This window comes from Oryctolagus cuniculus, chromosome 6 (assembly GCF_964237555.1).
Source record: "Oryctolagus cuniculus chromosome 6, mOryCun1.1, whole genome shotgun sequence".
NCBI lineage: Eukaryota > Metazoa > Chordata > Mammalia > Lagomorpha > Leporidae > Oryctolagus > Oryctolagus cuniculus.
The window spans coordinates 132,971,647-132,986,218 of record NC_091437.1 but is presented as its reverse complement, the minus strand read 5'-3'; the positions used below and the strand labels follow the sequence as shown (position 1 = coordinate 132,986,218).

The 14,572-nt window shown below is 38.3% G+C and overlaps 1 long non-coding RNA gene across 1 annotated transcript in view; it reads right to left on the bottom strand.

Annotated features, from left to right (window-relative positions):
- Positions 1-12,481, bottom strand: part of LOC127490753 (uncharacterized) — a 55,642-nt gene extending 43,161 nt beyond the window's left edge. Inside the window, exon 1 of the long non-coding RNA XR_007919143.2 lies at positions 12,354-12,481. This is a non-coding gene — a long non-coding RNA (uncharacterized lncRNA). The remainder of the gene's footprint in view (positions 1-12,353) is intronic.
- Positions 12,482-14,572: the final 2,091 nt, after the last annotated feature.

The following is a 14,572-nucleotide window of genomic DNA, read 5'->3' as shown; positions in this document are numbered from 1 at the left end:
CTGGAGGTTTGGTGGGAGGGCAGGGTGCCCACTTAGCTCATTGCTCTATTCCCCTCCTCCCACCAAAGCACCAGACTCAGGAACAAGGCAGTTCTCTCTTTGGACACACAGTCTCGCAGAGCAGAAAGTGGATCCCCTGTACCCTGTGACCTTGGGAATCCTGTGACTGTGCCATAGAAGGAGAAACTGATAAGGGTGATGAGTATGCCTGGGTCTTTGGGCAATCCCTGAGCACAACTTCAGAAACCTAGAGTTCCCTAAGTGTTGGGAACAGGCATTGAGGAGTGCTCCAGATTCATATTACATGTTGCATTGATTTGTTGTGTGGTTTATTCACCTGAGTGAGTTGAGGGTGAAGGCACAAATAGGTTCACCTTGGCACAGAGAAGGGTGGACCAGTGATGACATCAGCCAGGGTGATCATCCCTTCTCCTCTTCTGATTACAGAGGAGAGCTACCACCTAGAACTTGGGTATTACCTGGGACTTCTTCCCAACCCACAAACACTGGCCAGAGCTCCCTAGCGCCACCCAGCACACTATACCTCAGGATATCCCTTGAAGGTGCAGTCATCCCACTATGCCTAGGGGCACATTCCCAAGAACAAAGACTTCAGAAGAGATATCAACAGTGTTTTCCAGATGCATAGATATGTGTAGAGATACAAGAAACATGACAAAGGAAGACAACATGACTCCTCAAAAGGAATACAATAATACTTCAATATTAGACTGTGAAGATAAGGAGCTTGATGAAATATCTGAAAAGGAATTAAAAAAATGATTATAGGATTACTCAAAATCACAAAGAAACAATTACATGAGTTTAAGAAATCTGTAGGGGCCAGCTCTGTGGCACAGTGGGTTAATGCCCTGGCCTGGGGCACTGGCATCCCATGTGGGTGCCACTTCAGGGGACCGGCTGCTCCACTTCCCAGCTCTCTGCTATGGCCTGGGAAAGCAGTAGAAGATGGCCCAAGTCCTTGGGCCCCTGAATCCGTGTGGGAGACCTGGAAGAAGCTCCTGGCCCCTGGCTTTGAATGGGTACAGCTCCAGCCTTTGTGGCCAATTGGGGAGTGAACCATCGGATGGAAGAGCTCTCTTTCTCTGCCTCTCCTCTCTCTGTGTAATCAATCAATCAATAAATAAATATAAAAAAGAAATCTGCAAATGACATGAATGAGAAAATCTGCCAGGATATAGAAATGCTAAGGAAAAACCAAACTGAAATAGCAGAAATTAAGAATTCAACCTATCAAATGAAAAGAACAGTGAAAAGTCTAAAAGATTTTCTGATGCAGAAGAAAGAATACACAAGCTGGAAGACAAAGCTTTGGCAATATCTTAGTTAGGAAAAAAAAAAGCAGAAGAAAAAAATTAGAAAAGCCAAAAACAGTGTTCAGAATCCATGAGATACCATCAAACGACAAAATATATGTGTCTCAGGCATTCCTGAAGGAGCGGAAAAGCAGAATAACTTAGCAAACTTACTCAGTGAAATAATAGGAGAAAATTTCCCTAATTTGATCAAAGATATGGACATCCAAGTACAGGAAGTACATAGAACCCCATATAGAAACAATCAGAGATTTTCATCATGACACATGAATTCAAAAGGAAAACACAAAGAAAAGATCCAAAAATATGCGAGAGAAATACCATATTATCTTTAAAGGATCTCCAATTATACTGACCGCAGATTTCTCATCAGAAACCCTATAACTAGGAGAGAATATAGGGGTGTATTCCAACTCCTTATGGAAAAAAACTGTCATCCCCAGAATACTGTACCCAGTGAAGCTCTCATTTTTTTTTATATTTTTAACTTTTATTTAATAAATATAAATTTCCAAAGTACAAATTTACAAAATACAAATTTTCCAAAGTACAGCTTTTTCCCCCATAACCTCCCTCCCACCCACAACCATCCCATCTCCCACTCCCTCTCCCATCCCATTATTCATCAAGATTCATTTTCAATTATCTTTATATACAGAAGATCTACTTAGTATTTACTAAGTAAAGATTTCAACAGATTGCACCCACACAGACACACAAAGTATAGAGTACTGTTTGAGTAGTAGTTTTACCATTAATTCACATAGTACAACACATTAAGGACAGAGGTCCTACATGGGGAGTAAGTGCACAGTGACTCCTGTTGTTGATTTAACAATTGACACTCTTGTTTATGGCATCAGTAATCACCCGGGGCTCTTGTCATGAGCTGCCAAGGCTATGGAAGCCTCTTGAGTTCACCAACTCCGATCTTATTTAGACAAGGCCATAGTCAAAGTGGTAGTTCTCTCCTCCCTTCCGAGAAAGGTACCTCCTTCTTTGATGGCCCGTTCTTTCTGCTGGGATCTCACTCACAGAGATCTTTCATTTAGGTCATTTTTTTTTTTTTTTTTTTGCCAGAGTGTCTTGGCTTTCCATGCCTGAAATACTCTCATGGGCTTTTTAGCCAGATCCAAATGCCTTAAGGGCTGATTCTGAGGAAGCTCTCATTTATAAATGAAGATGAAATATTTTCCAAACCAAAACAAAATTGAAAGAATTTGTCACCACCTGGCCAACCTCACCAATGACACTAAAGAATGTACTGCACTTAGAAAAAGAGAAACATAACCGGCATCATGAAAGAATCTCAAGTCAGAAAACCTAATAATAATACAAAAAGGAGATAACAAACAAACAATACAAATATCTACAGGAAAATGGCAAAACCAAGTCATTACTTATCAATAATAATCTTGAATATGAATGGACTAAACTCTCCAATTAAATAACACAGACAGGCTCAATGGATTAAAAAATAAGAGTCATCTATTTGCTGCCTACAGAACAGACAACTCTCCAAATACGGGCTTACAGAGAAAAAGATGGTAAAATAGATTCCATCCAAATGGAAATAAAGAATGAGCAGGAATAAGCTATCTTAGTATCAAATAAAATAGACTTTACAAAAAAAATTATTGAAAGGACAAAGAAATCTTTATGTAATGATCAAGGGATCAACTCAACAGAAAGATGTGACTAGAGTAAATGTGTACGCACCCAATGGTAGAGCATTCAACTATTTAAAAGAAATGTCAATGGATCTAAAGAGAGACATATGCTCCAATACAACAATAATGGGGAGATTTAAACACCCCACTTTCATCAATGGAAAGATCAACTAGACAAAAATTCAGCAAGGAAATAACAGAGCTAATCTATACTACTGATCAAATGGATCTAATAGCTATCTACCAAACATTTCATCCCACAGTGAAGAATACACATTTTTTCATCAGTGCATGGAACTTTCTCTAGGATAGACCAGAACCAAGGCCATAAAGCAAGTCTCAGCAAATTAAAAAAAATTGAGATCATGCCATGCATCTTTTCTAACCACAATGGAATGAAACTGATAATTAACAACTTAAGAATCTCTAGAAAATATGCAAACACATGGATACTAAACAACATGCTCCTGTATGAATAGAGGGTCATTGAAGAAATCAAAAGGGAAATAAAAAAATTCCTGGAAAGAATAAAGGTGAGAAAACAAATATCAAAACTTACAGGATACAGCAAATGCTGTGTTAAGAGAGAAATTCATAGCAATTAGTATCCACATCAACTAATTGGAAAGGCTTCAAATAGATGAGCTATCAATGAATCTCAAGGACCTAGAAAAACAACAATAAACCAAACTCAAAATTAGTAGGAGGAAAGATATGATTAAATTAGAGAATAAACAAAATTGAAACAACAAAACAAATACAAAAGACCAGTGAAACAAAGAGCTAGCTTTTTGGAAAAAATAAATAAAATTGATACACCAGCGGCCCAACTACCCAAAAAAGGGGAGGGGGTGGGAGAAGACCCAAACCAATAAAATCAAAGATCAAAAAGGAGATGTAACAACAGACACCACAGAAATAAAAAGAATCATCAGGAATTACTACAAAGAGCCATATAATAACAAATTGGAAAACTGAGAAGAAGTAGATAGATTCCCAGACACATACAATCTACCAAAATTGAGTCATGAAAACAGAAAACTGAAACAGACCAATAATCAAGACAGGGATTGAATCAGTAATAAAGATCCTCACAACAAAGTAAAGCCCAGGAGTGGATGGCTTCATTGCTGAGTTTTACCAGACTTCTAAAGAAGAACTAATTCTAATTCTTCTCAAACTATTCAAACAAATAAAAGGAAAAAAATGTTCCTAATCTGCTTTTATGGGAACAGCATCACCTTAATTACAAAGCTATTCAACTAAGAAAACTATAGAACAATATCACGGATGACCACTGATGCAAAAATCTTCAACAAAATACTAAATAATCAAATCCAACAACACATCAGAGAGATCATTTACCTGGACCAAGTAGGATTTATACCTGGTATGCAGGGATGTTTCAACATTTGCAAATCAATAAATGTGATATATAATATTAACAAATTGAAGAATAAGAACCATATGATCATCTCAATACATGGAAAGAATTTGATAAAATACAACACTCTTTCGTGATAAAAAAAAAAACTTAAGCAAATTTGCAATAGATGGAACATTCCTTAACACAATCAAGGCAATACACGACAAACTCACAGCCAGCATCATATTGAATGGGGAGAAGTTGGACACATTTCCATTAAGATTTAGAACCAGACTAGGATACCCACTGTCACTATTGCTATTCAATATAGTTCTGGATGTTTTAGCCAGAGCCATTAGACAAGAAAAAGATATCAAACAGATACAAATTCGATAGGAGAAAGTCAAATTGTCTCTTTTTGCAGATGATGTGATTCTATATATATGTTAAACAAAGACTCCAAAGAGGCTATTAGATCTCATAAGAGAGCTTGGTGAAGTTGCAGGATTTAAATTTAACACACAAAAATCAATAGCCTTTGTATATACAGATAGTGCCATGAGATAGAACTTGTAAGATCAGTCCCATTCACAATAGCCACAAAAAAATTTAATGCCTTGGAATAAATTTAACCAAGGATTTCAAGGATCTCTATGATAAACATTACAAAACATTAAGGAAAGAAATAGACAAACAAAAACAGAAAAAATCTTCTATGTTCATAGATTGATGAATTAATATCATCAAATTGTCCATACTACCAAAAGCCATTTACAGATTCAGAGCAGCCCTAATCAAAATATCAATGACATGCCTCTCAGATCAAGAAAAAAATGATGCTAAAATTCTTATGGAAACCCAAGAGACTTAGAATAGTTAAAGCAATCTTAAATAACAAAAACAAAGATGGAGGCATCACAATACCAGATTTCAAAATATACTACAAGAGCAGTATCATTAAAACAGCTTGGTATATTAGAAAAATAGATGTGCATACCAATGCAAAAGAATAGAAACTCCAGAAATCAATTCACATGTTTACAATCAACTAATCTTTGACAAAGGAGCTAAAATCAACCCCTGGTTAAGGATAGGCTCTTCAACAAATGGTTCTGGGAAAAATTGGATCTCCATGTGCAGAAGTATGAGATAAGACCCCTGCCTTATACTTTATAGAAAAATCAAATCAAAATGGATCAAAGAAATAAGACCTCTACCTTATACCTTATAGAAAAATCAAATCAAAATGGATCAAAGATATTATCTAAAATTTTCATTTAAAATATTTTAATTTCCCTTTATGTTACCAAGAAATAGGGATATGTTAAATATCTTTAAAACGGTGTTAAAATGAAACTGGATTTAATTCATTGTGTTAATACTTTGCATATACATATTGTTATATATTCTATATTCTATTTACTTATAATGAGAAGGTGCTTAAAGATATTTTGGCAATTATTTTTATTCCCTCAACTAATTTAAATAAATAAATAGGAATTTTTTTTGAAAACTGATTGCTTTTTTTTTTTTTTTTTTAATTTATTTATCTGAAAGTCAGAGTTAGAGACACAGAGGGACAGAGCAAGGTGTTCCATCTGCTGGTTCACTCCCCAAATTGCTGCAATAGCTGGGGCTGGGCCAGGCCGAAACCAGGAGCCAGGAGTTTCATCTGGGTCTCCCATGTGGATGCAGGGGCCCAAAGAATTGGGCTTCTCCCTGCTGTTTTCCCTGGCACATTAGCAGGGAACTGGATGGGAAGCAGAGCAGACAGGGCTCAAACTGGTGTCTATATGGGTTGCCAGCATTGCAGGCGGCAGTTTAACCCATTATACAATATCGGCCACAAAAGTGACTGCCTTTCATGTAGATCATTTGATAAAAAAGGCAAGGATATCATAAACCATTTAAGTTTTGCAAAGAAATTGTGATAGAATATTCAATATTTATTTTATTGATATTTATTTATTGAATAGGATTCCCAGTAATTTAAGGAATTACATGAAGAGATAAAGTAAGAAAGCTAAATTACTGGATATAATGAGAAAATTATTTTTCAATCAAGAAACTTATCCTAACATTAATGATTGAAAAAATTTCTGGGTCACCTCAATTATAGCTGTGGCATTAAGAATCAACTTTTGAGGGAAAGATCCTCCGAACTGAATCTTGATATTTTCCCACAACATAAAGAGAACATTTTAGATTAAAATGTTTAGATGATGGGGCTGGTGCTGTGGCATATCAGGTAAAACCACTGCCTGCAGTGCCAGCATCTTATATAGATGCTGGTTCAAGTCCCGGCTGCTCCACTTCCCATCCAGCTCTCTGCTATGGCCTAGGAAAGCAGTGGAAGATGGCCCAAGTCCTTGAGCCTCTGCACCCATGTGGGAGACCAGGGAGAAGCTCCTGCTTTGGATCAGCATAGCTCAGACCATTGCAGCCAACTGGGTAGTGAACCAGAATGAAAGACCTCTCACTTGCTCTACATCTGCTTCTCTCTCTGTGTAACTCTTTCAAATAAATAAATACATTTTTAAAAAATAAAAAAAAAATGTTTAGAAGAAAGAACCCAACAACATAATTCCAAATATATTCCACTGAAGCATTTTTGGTGACTGTCAAAATAAAGTACATTTCTCCCCATATGTTTAATAGAAAACAATAAAAGGCTATATTAGTTGTTTTGTTTCCTGCTAAGTAGATGTTTTCAAAGACTCTTTCATCTCCAAAAGTATTTTTTCCAGGGATGAGAACCATATGAAATCCTTTACAAGGTTTAAACTATCAAAAGTGCTGCCATTAAACCACTAATGCACGTCTGTAGGGGAAACATTCTCTTGAGAGCTGCTGCTGCTGTTGATACACCACTTGATCTATGATTTCATATTTTCAGTAGAACACCTCTTGTATATTACAGTTTCCTATTTGAGATTCTCCGTGAGTCTCCATTTCATAATGGTAAATGCCAAGCTTCATGATACACTGTTTACTTTCTCTTTACCAATAGGAGAGAGAGGAGGGTGTCAGCTTGCATCCTATGTAACAGGAGTCATTCAAGAAGGGGACCGCCATACTCAACGCCTTCCCTCAAAAAGCCAACAAATCTCCCTAGTTCATTGAGAAATGGTTGCATTCAGGTTTCAGCATTTGCCAGTTGACAAATTAAAATCCCTAAACAATAGAAGTTTTATATTACATGTATTTCTGAGAGTCAGATAAGACCATACTTAAAATACGAGGGCAGAGCAATTGAAGTTATTTGGCAGGCAAGAATGCTATTTTTAATATTATGAGATTGGAAGATTGATGGAGTGTCCTGGAGTTGCAGGTGATAGTTCCAGATGTCAGGAGCTGCAGTGAAGACAACTCTGACAAGGAGAGTGGAAAGAGCAAGCAATTCCATTAGGAGGAGTCCAGACCTTGGGTCCTCTAAGGAAGGTGAGAAATAGGAGAGTTTTGATATAGCACATAGATGAGAGTAGAGGATAGAATACTGAAAAGAAGGGATATTAGTTTAAAACAGATTATAGGATTGTTGGGAAATCAGGTTTTCATACTTTTGAAAAATATATACAGCATTTTTCATAAAGAGGCAGAAGTCACGAGGCTCCTGGATTAGTGGAGCTCCTGCAGAGGCTCCCTGGAGTGATACAACACCTTTCAAAAGATGTAGCAGAGGAGAGGATGATGACAAGAGGTCAGTCTGAGCCAGTTGTAAAACTGCCATTATGGATGGCTTTCGTCTACAAAATATGATGAAGCTTTCTGTGGCCATACCATCCTGAATGCTTCTGATCACCTCTGATTTCGGAAGATATGATGCAGGGCAAAAATATCAAAGAATGCCTCAGGACTACTGTATATCAGTCAGCAGGTGCAAGGCATTCAGGTGCTGAGGGCAAAGAAAAGCAAAAATATTAGCATTGGTATGTATTAGGATAAAGTGGTAAGATCAAAATAAAAAGAACTTATGAGGAGAAATAAATATCCAGAAGTTAAGGCATTATAGCTTGATAAAGAAAGAAAATCAAGCACCAGAATGAGGGTCAATATGATGCCTTTACTTCTTTGGCTGGTTGAGAACAAATTTTTAAGCTTACAACGGTGATAATGTGCCAGGTTATGTAATGGAAAATAAAACATTTTGAAAGAGGATTGAGTTGACATTTCTTATTTATTTTTTATTTTTTTATTTTTTGACAGGCAGAGTGGACAGTGAGAGAGAGAGACAGGGAGAAAGGTCTTCCTTTGCTGTTGGTTCACCCTCCAATGGCTGCTGCTGCCAGCGCGCTGTGGCGGGTGCACCGTGCTGATCCGATGGCAGGAGCCAGGTACTTATCCTGGTCTCCCATGGGGTGCAGGGCCCAAGCACTTGGGCCATCCTCCACTGCACTCCCTGGCCACAGCAGAGAGCTGGCCTGGAAGAGGGGCAACCGGGACAGAATCCGGCGCCCCGACCGGGACTAGAACCCGGTGTGCCGGCACCGCAAAGCGGAGGATTAGCCTAGTGAGCTGCAGCGCCGGCTAACATTTCTTATTTTTTAAAGATCTATTTACTATTTGAAAGTAGAGTTATAGAGAGGCAGAGGCAGAGAGAAAGAGAGGAAGCAATCTTCTATTCACTGGTTTACTCCTTAAATGGTTGCAATGGTTGGAGCTGGGCAAATCTGAAGCCAGGAGCCTGGAGCTTCTTCCATATCTGCCACATAGGTGCAGGGAAACAAGTACTTGGACCATATTCCACTGCTTTCCTAGGCACATTAGCAGAGATCTGGATTGGAAGTGGAGAAGCTGGGACTCAAACTGGCACCCAGATGGGACGCCAACACTGCAGGCAGTGGCTTTACCAGCTACGCCACAGCACCAGCTCAGTTGACATTTCAACTCTGAGATGCTGTTCCTGTACAGTAATATCAGTGCTGAAATTGGATCAGGAATAAAGGGATTCATATCTTGACTCTGACACAAAACAGATGTGTTATCAGGGACAAGTCACTCTCTGATCCTCTATTTCCTCATTTGTAAAAAGGAAGGTTATAATTGTGGCAGAGACTTCCCTTGCCAATCAATATCTACTTCCTCTTTCTTCCATACAAATCAAACTCACGATTTTTAGCTGACAGATAAATCTTCTCAAATAAAGACTGCATTGGAAGTGTCACACAGCAGTTCTGAGGAATCTTGTTTACAAGGTGACTGGTGAGTGCCCCAGTCCATTGTCTCTTTTATTCTTTAAGTTTCTTCTGGTCCTGCTGTCTGGAATGCAGATAGGAAGGCAGGAGGTATAGCTGCTCTTTTTATACAAAAAAGGACAGAGCTACACCTGAAGGAAGTTAGGCCGGTGTATTAGAAAGAATCTGATTTCCTCCTTTAGTGAAGTAGAGTCAATACATCAGCCTTCAGGTTTTTACATTTTAGAAAAGATATTTCTATCTTTTTAAACTCTGTTATTAATAGCTTAATCTAACCCTGATAATCACTTACCTCATAGTCTATTAGCATTGTTAAACAAAATATTTGACACAAAACTCTATCAAAATTTTTGCACATAATGGGAGCTATAATAAATTGTGGTTGAGTGAATGAATGCACATTAAGTGAAAACATTTTAATGTGAGTTTAGAGTAATGACAGTAAATGAGCTGGCTGTCAAGGTCTAAATAAAAAAAGTACTTGAACTGGTGAAGGAAGTGGAGCAAAAGGAGAAGAAATAATGAAAGCAAAAGATGAGCTAAGTCCAACATCATCTCCTTTGCCAAGCCTTCTTTGTTTATCTAGAAATAACTATCAACTTTCCCATCTGTGCCTCTAAAACATTTGAATCTCCAAATATGCATCACTGTTCCATTTTTTTAAATAAATGTTTGTTTATTTTCATCTATTTGAAAATGGGAGAGAGTGTGTGTGAGAGAGACAAAGGGAGAGGGATTGGAAAATGGAGAAGAAGAGGGAAAAGGAAATGGACCAATCTTCCGTTTGCTGGTTTACTCTCCAAATGGCTGCAACAGCCAAAGGCAGGAGCCCAGAACTCCATCCAGTGTTCAATGTGGGTGGCAGGGGCCCAAGCATGTGAGCCATTATATGCTGCCTTCCAGGGAAGGCGTTAGCAGGAAACCAGACAGAGTTAGAATAGCCAGGATTAAAACCCATGCACTCCAACAAGGCCACCAGGCATCCAGAACAGATTAATATGCTGTACTACAACACCTGCCCCTACTGTCCCATTTTATAACTCTGAATATGCCAACCATTCTAGAGAGCAATATTGGACACCAATTCTGTACCAGGTATATATACCTCATTGAACCTGTGGGACAGTGAGCTCCTTGAAGGGAGGGGTCCTTCTATCTGTAGTGATTTCTATTATCCAGAACCCGGTAGAATTCCCAAAAGTACCAATTAATTTCCATTTGCAAACAGCTTTTTTTAGTTTTGAAGCTAATTCAACTGCAATATATTGTTAAAGATCTGTTTGGCATGCAGCAAATGCTTAGTAAAAACATTTGACTGATAACTGATTGGGTGGCTATAAATCATTTGTTCCAACAAGAAAACACTAGAGTGAAGGAGGCTATGTTTTTTTTCAATCTGCTTTATTTGTCTGTGATAGCAATGCTGGTGCCTTCTTGTCTTCTATTTCCTTCTACAACCCTCCTGCCATCCAGTCATTAGTTCACAGCTAGTTTGGCTTTTCCGTTTCTATTGACGCTGTCCAAGGCAGTTCACATGACCCTGGCCTTGACCTTCTAGAGCATTCCTCTCAGTTTCTGTTTGTTCTATATACTTTGCAGAATGACCTTTCAGAAAGGAAAATACAGTAATGCTCCATCATACTGAAATGTACTGGATGCTCTCCTTTTATAAACACTCTTGCTAGTATATTCTATAGCTACACTTTCCTTTCTTGCTAAAAGAATCATTATTTTGTGGAGGCCTAATTTGCCAGCAATGTGCTCAGGGAGAGTATGTCTCAATCCTTGACCAGCAGAAAAGAACTATAAATAGTTAAGTCATTAATTTGAGGTTTCCACACAATTTGCCTTTCAGAACTCAATGGCTGGAACTGAGTCCAGGATCAAAAATGTGTCTGGGAAGCATATTCATTATTCTTTGTCCATCTGCACAGAGGCAAAAGTTGAGGTTTTTCTTATTGGAAAGATGAGCAGAAAGCTAGGCAAAGAGATTTAGGAAACATTAACATCCTCTGCTACCCATGGTAATAACATTTCTATTCACCAGAGATTAGCCTAGGGCTCTGGAACCAGGTTCTGTCAGTAAGACTTGTGGGGAAGTATGATGGGAGTTTCTGGGGAAGATTGACCTCTCTGATGCAAAATAAAGGAAAAGGGAGATGCTTAGTTAGCACCCTCTTCATCTTGTCTTTTGGATATAGTGCCTGGAATCTAACTGCCAAAATGCTCTTAGTCATGAAAAACTAGGAGAATTATCAAGAAACCAACAGCAGGATGATTCTGTGCAGATTACATTCATGAGCTTCTCAATCTTCCTTGTATCCCCCCACTTATAGACCTGTTATCTTTGTTCATTACTTCACTGCTTGCTGCTGAAAGCCCATGTTTGATAGACTCCTACTGGCAGAAAAAACCCTAAATCTCTGACACAGTAGGTAAGATTGTTTACAATGTGGCTGTGGCCTATCTTCCATCACATTCTTCCCCAATCTCCTCCTTCTCTTCCCCACACATGCTGAGTTTAGGCCTCACCATTGCCATTCAGAATTTCTTTTTGTTGTACACAATGCTTGGTCACAGATTGACACATGGATTCCTTAATTTATCTGCATGAAAACCTTCTACTGATGCCTTAAGAAATGAATCATTTTTGATTCATCTCTGTGAGCTGGAATTTGATAACCTGCACATACCAGGAGTTTGGCTATGTTAAGTTAAGCAAATAGTGTTTTCATTTATTCACACAATAAGAAATGGAAACATTAGTAGTCGATGGCCAGAATACCTGTTCATGGAAGTCAGAGACCAATGCTCCTTAAGCTTCCAACTCCATCTTTCTTTAGAAGGAATTTAGATAGTGTTATCTCAGGATGACTATTGCATGTCCAGACGCTGAATCTGAATTCCAGACTGGAAGAAACAAAAGGAAAGTCTGTGTAGTTAATTTCTTTTTTTTAAAAAAAACTTTTTTTTAAACTTTTATTTAATGAATATAAATTTCCAAAGTACAGCTTATGGATTACAATGGCTTCCCCCCTATAACGTCCCTCCCACCCGCAACCCTCCCCTTTCCCAATCCCTCTCCCCTTCCATTCACATCAAGATTCATGTTCGTTTCTCTTTATATACAGAAGATCAGTTTAGCATACATTAAGTAAAGATTTCAACAGTTTGCTCCCACACAGAAACATAAAGTGAAAAATACTGTTTGAGTACTAGTTATAGCATTAAATCTCAATGTACAGCACATTAAGGACAAAGATCCTACATGAGGAGTAAGTGCACAGTGACTCCTGTTGTTGACTTAACAAATTGACACTCTTGTTTTGTTTATGGCATCAGTAGTCACCCTAGGCTCTTGTCATGAGCTGCGAAGGCTATGGAAGCCCCCTGAGTTCACTGACTCTGATCATTTTTAGACAAGGCCATGGTCAAAGTGGAAGTTCTTTCCTCCCTTCAGAGAAAGGTACCTCCTTCTTTGATGACCCATTCTTTCCACTGGGATCTCACTCGCGGAGATCTTTCATTTAGTTTGTTTTTTTTTTTTTCCAGAGTCTCTTGACTTTCCATGCCTGAAATACTCTCTGGGCTTTTCAGTCAGATCTGCATGCCTTAAGGGCTGATTCTGAGGCCAGAGTGCTGTTTAGGATATCTGCCATTCTATGGGTCTGCTGTGTATCTCGCTTCCCATGTTGGATCGTTCTCTCCCTTTTTTATTCTATCAGCTAGTATTTGCAGACATTATTCTTGTTTATGTGATCCCTTTGGTTCTTAGTCCTATCATTATGATCAATTGTGAACAGAAATTGATCACTGGGACTAGTGAGATGGCATTGGTACATGCCACCTTGATGGGATTGAATTGGAATCCCCTGGTACGTTTCTAACTCTACCGTTTGAGGTAAGTCAGCTTGAGCATGTCCCGAATTGCACATCTCTTCCCTCTTATTCCCACTCTTATATTTAACAGCCATCACTTTTCAGTTAAGTTTCAGCACTTAAGAAGAATTGTGTATTGATTACAGTATTCAACCAACAATATTAAGTAGAACAAACAAAAAAATACTAAGAGGGATAACATATTAAGCTGCTCATCAACAGTCAGGGTGAGGGCTGATCACGTCACCATTTCTCATAGTGTTCATTTCACTTTAACAGGTTTCCTTTTTGGTGCTCAGTTAGTTGTCACCTATCAAGGAGAATAAGTGGTATTTGTCCCTTTGGGATTGGCTTATTTCACTCAGCATAATGTTTTCTAAATTCCTAACAGGGATCACTCCCAAAGGGACAAATATCATATGTTCTCCCTGATTGGCGACAACTAACTGAGCACCAAAGGGGAAACTTGTTGAAATGAAATGGACACTATGAGAAACAGTGATCAGCTCTTGTCCTGACGGTTGATGTACAATGTAATACTTTATCCATTTTAGTATTTTTTTTGTTCTAGTACCGTTGGTTGAACTCTGTAATTAAGACACAATTATTCTTAGGTGTTTAAATTTTAACTGAAAAATGTGTAGTTAATTTCTATCAGAAATACAGCTTCTTTTACAAAGATGTACCTGGTACACTTCTGTGTACATCTTCAATGACCAGCACATGCAGCCTGAGTACCTAGAAGGTAGAGTATTTTGAGCTGGACACAGCAGTAATTCAATACATTTAAGGTTCTGTAAATAAGTAAGAAGAAAATGGATTTTGTGTAGATAATTAGGATTATCCATTACGCATCTTAATCAAGGCACTAGGCATAAAATTTTCTCAAGGACAATATACTAGTCAGCCCCAGCAGGAAAAGAATGACATATCAAAGGAATATTTAAAGAGAGTGCAAAGAATGGGCTATTTATAAAGGTGTGGGCAGGATATGGACACTAACTAACCCTGATGCATCTAGGGACTACCAACAACAGATTGTAACTGCTATCCCCGGGCCAAAAGGGGCCATAAAATGAGCTGCTAACAAAACTAGTGAGAGCTGAAGTAGCAAGAGCTGTAACT